Raw genomic sequence first — 4,915 nt, forward strand, 5'->3', positions numbered from 1 at the left:
TGGAGGGAGGGAGGAGGGGGAGAGAGAGAGAGAAAGTTTCCATCTATAAATTACAGGCCAGAATTTGAACAAATATGAACAACTTTTATTTTCCCCTCTGTGGCCTTGCTGTAGCAGGCTTTTAATTGGAATACCTGGACTGGATTCATGGGGGTTTTTTTCTAGGTTTTTCACCTCAAGTGCAATGTTTACATATTCATGACGATTTCTGCTTAATTAAACACATTTCCAAGATCGAATATGATTGTTTCGATGTATGAGGTCCTTGATCTATTTCATGTCAAAGGTTCTAAAAAAAATGGACTAAAACTCAAAAATACAAAAGTACAAAGACAAATCTGCTTAATGTTTTTATACAGTAGATCTTACCTTGGCAAAAATTTTAAATGATTTTTCTATTCAGTTGAAGCTGAAATCCAAGTAGGCTGTATTTTTTCTGAAGGAAGACAAAGCCTCACCAAACTATCATGTATGACCAAGTGACCAAGATCAGATACAAGACACCCAGTGCATTGATGAATTCATTTTATTGGTTTCTTTTGTCACAGCCACGGAAACATACAGTAACCAAACAGAAATAAAACCAAACCGTAAAACATTTTGCACAGAATAAATCTCTCCTCCTCCACAAAAATCGAAAGACAATATCTTAACATACAAAATATAAAAACAAAGAACAAATTATGGCTTTTTATTTCTTTCTGTTTTACAGTGATGCCAGACACAGACGACAGGGCCGAATGAATAAATACATGAACTAATAAAAAAACACATTGTATTCATAAGCCATTTCACTGTTAATATCAGAGCCAAGGTAATAGATTAGAAACATCGACAAAGTCACAAAAATTACTATGAACACTTTTAAAGACGAGCTTACACTAGTAGATTTTGACTCTTTAGCCCCTATTTGGCAATCCAACACAAATTTTGATAATTGGAGTGAATAGTTTGCTTTTATACAAGAACACATGACCTGTTTCTTTGCCCGTGTCTAAACAGATCTGTGACCTTTAATAACTATGAAAATCCAGCGGATGCAGTGAAATCACGAAGCTCTTCTAAAAGTTTTGAGCATCCAATTTTGAAAAGGTTGTCTGGGGCGGCCGTTTTAGTGCGTAACCTGTTCACAAACATTTTAGTAAATAGTATCAGTTTCTAGTGCGTTCAAGACAACCGGCAACTGCAAAGCTACACATCTAAAAGATAACGGAGGAGAGGATCTGGTGTCGACTGGGATATGGAAGGAAAATTCACGGAAACTTCCCAGTTACCTCTTTAGATCCACTTGTTCCTGACATTTAGGCCTGCCACTTTCCTTTCACATCTTTAAAATCATTCGATACAAAATAATGACACAACAAATAGGCAACATTGCAGTCAGTTAAGCCAGTTAATGCAATGAAAACGAAAGGAAACCTACATTGAAATAATCTTCAATCAATCAATTATACCTCTATTGCCATTAACTTGTATTAAAGGGACACCTTGACATTTTGAATTCTAGTCTGTTTTTTGTTAGCCTCATCATGATGTGGGGAAAAAGTTGATGTATATGTACCTATTGTGTTAGCATTGTAAACATTCCTCATTGAAAACAGTGGTGCTAGTGGCACCCATTGCTTTGAAATACAAATGCTAACGATGCTAAATGAGATATTTTTTGGAGTGGCTGAAGAACAAAAGCAGAAAATGTCGTTCCCGCAATTTGAGGAGTGACTGGACAAGAAAAATAATGTTAAGAAATTCAAAATGTCAAAGCCGCTTACCATCTAACATTATTTTTTTCAGTGAGTGAATACAGTGCATTTCGAATGTCATTTTGCGGTGTAGCGTTTTTTGTCAACCGGCCAAAGTGCAGTGCAGCTGTTAGTTAGTTCCACAACAACAGAAAAACCATTGGCAACATCTAACATCTCGCTCTGCATTGGAAAACACTAGAGCCACGGGCAACCATTGAAGGCCCATCTCCTCTGCCTGGAACAGTTGCCCGTGTCCCATCGCGTTGCTTTCCCACACAAGACAGGAAACAGCTTATGCAATCCAATGGAACTGAAGTGGTGACGGGTGGCGGTTAGTCGTAAGCCGGACGAAGCGACGATCTAGCGAAGGGTTTCTTATCGTACGGTGAGATACACAGTAAACATCATCCGGGGACTGGGTTTCCACAAAGACCATTTCAGCTCTTAGCATCGCAGTCCAGGTTCAACCAAAGCAAAGCGGACGGACGGACAGCGGAGGAAGGTTCCGGTTCTCCTCTAGTCGGCGGCAGGAATATCGAGGATCCAGATGAAAAGTCTCTTGGGAAGGCGCTGAATGAAGACGGGCTCGGTCCGAAGATCACGGAACTAAAGATTTTTCGATGAGCATTTCCAATTCAGAATGTTTTCCAATGGACATTTGGCTGCTACACATAAGGTAGTTACCATAGAACTTCCTCTTACCAATCAGATGTCACAAAAAGATCAGAACTGTCCCAGGATAAATCCAACCAACGATGCTTTTGGGAAACAGATGTTACTATCAAAGGGTTACGACGAATATATTTTTTCTTTTTTAAGGAAACCGGTCCCCGATATTTGAAAACGACACGCCATGTTGAAGACACGTTGAAACATTACCCATAAGAGAGAACAACACACAGACATGCAGTCGGTCAGTCAGTCAGATACACAACCAGTCGCAGCACACAAACAGCATGTGCGCATCAATAATTTCCCCCCCACCCACCCATCCTCCAAATGCAACAAAAGCATTTCCCAATACGCCCGTCCCATAGATTATCCTCTTATATCTCTGTAATAAGCTTTCTTTAACAGAGACTTTAACATGAAACTTTACAAGAAAATAAAAAAAAAGATCAGCCACAGGTGATTGAGAGTGCAGTTTTTGATTTTGAGACAGAGAAAGGATTTCAGAAACAAGAGAAAGGAGGTAAAGCAGGGGAAGAAGAGAAGGAACAATATATTTATATACACAGATAGGAAGACCCGACGAACTGTGATTGTCAATCTCCTCCACAAGATTATGACATTATCCATTTTAGGATGGGGACAACTGACAAATTAGAGGTAAGGAAACAATAATCCTAAGAGAGGAGATAGAAAGTGAGAGGTGGAATAGAAAAAGGGATAGAGATAAAGAAAAATGACAGGATTGAATAGGGAACATAAGAGATGACAGACATAGAGATATGGGGAAAAAGATATGTTTTGGATTCTGATAGGATATTCCATTGAATGAAAATATCAGAGCATTGAACATAAGCAACATAAACAGACCCGACAGACAGACCCATCATCTATACATCTTTGCTTTCATCTCTTCTGTAAAAATACTCTAAAGCTGCGGTGCAGGCCAGCGTGAAGCGTTATCCTGATCTCAAACATATAGAGTAGCTACACAGGCTGCATTTACACAGGGACAGAAAACCACATTCAGACAAACTGGATCAATAAATATTACCAAAAAAAAACAGCATTAAAAGAATTATCTGCAAATAGTACTCGACCCAGGTCAGTTTGTGGCACGGGTCTGAACTCTTTATGCCAGTCTACGTATGGGAAGATCTGACTCAGTTCAGTGCCGCAAAGAGTTCTGAATCAGATTGATTTTGCCAGTGTAGAAGACTGTTTTGTACAACGGGGCCATTGTAGGTGAATTTTTTTCTTTACTGCAACCGGGGGGAGGGAGTAATATTCAGAGGAAAAACTCAGAACTTCTGAGATTTAAGTCAGAAAATTACGAGAAAAAAAACAACAACTCAGAAATGTGCGAGAAAAAACTTGGAATTTCTGAATCATAACCTACCAACTTAATTAAGCTCACTATTTAGAGAAGTTAACTTGATACCATGTTTGATGCTTTTCCTCACTGACATGTGGCATCATGTTCAGGGTGTCTGTGGTGTGGAGACTGAAGTCCACTGGGTTGACCCTACCTTGCAAAGTGAAGCAATGTGGTTCCTTGCCAAAAATATGTTTTTTTCCCTGTGTTTTCTCACACATTTCTGAAAGTTTTTTCTTGGAATCTTACCTCCCTCTCTAACAAAAATCACCTAATGGCCCTAATACGCGGTTGTAGTTTTGTCTTTCAACTTAGGATGGTGGTAATACAAGACTGGATTCCAGCGGAGGGAAGACGATAGTCATAGAGAAAATACATCAAAAGGGAAGAGGGAGGGTTGGAGCTCAGACTACATACAGTATGGGATGGAGCGGCCGGTGGCCTTCAACTCAAGCTTCTCCATTACTTTTATGCTATAAGATCTTTGAAACTGCTTGGGAAACAACACTGGAACAAAGCTATCACAGGTCAGTTGTCTTGATACTTCAAACTATCAAATAAATGCTATAGGGTTCTAAGTATCGATCCTGTCTGATGTTGAACTAACTTCAAACCAGAACAAGTAGACATTTGGAACAGTACAAGACAAAGGGCAAATCATCAGTAGTCATTGTTTGGCCACAGCTTTGATAAGAGAGCACTGCAAGTTTCTGCAAGATGTTGAACAGTGGATTCCAAATGTGTCTTTATAGATTCTTTGTCTTGTCTAAGGATCAAACTTTCTTTAACAACAGTAAACATGTAAAACTTGTTCACACACCAAAACCCAAGCCATCCTGAACAGAAAGACCATCCCTCCCTGTACAAAACCATTGACGAAAGTGTTTCAAATAGATGAAAAGAAGTAGTGCTTGACTTTTTTTTTTTTTTATATTGCGAGTTCCCATTTGTGTGTCTGTTGAAGCGCCGGGTGAAGTCAAATCAACTGAAAGAAAGCTCCAAATATTTGAAACAGTTTCCAATATCAGCCCTGTACTTTTTTGGCCTGGCTCTAACCTCTCCCTCCCCTCAGCCTCCCTTCATTATCCCCCCTCCCCCCTCCTCCCCCGCCCTGTGACCTCTGACGACC

Source organism: Centroberyx affinis, unplaced genomic scaffold (genome assembly GCF_046629955.1).
Source record: "Centroberyx affinis isolate AG114_WGS23_722 - 3 ecotype Tasmania unplaced genomic scaffold, CSIRO-AGI_Caff_v1 ptg005625l_1, whole genome shotgun sequence".
Taxonomy (NCBI): domain Eukaryota; kingdom Metazoa; phylum Chordata; class Actinopteri; order Beryciformes; family Berycidae; genus Centroberyx; species Centroberyx affinis.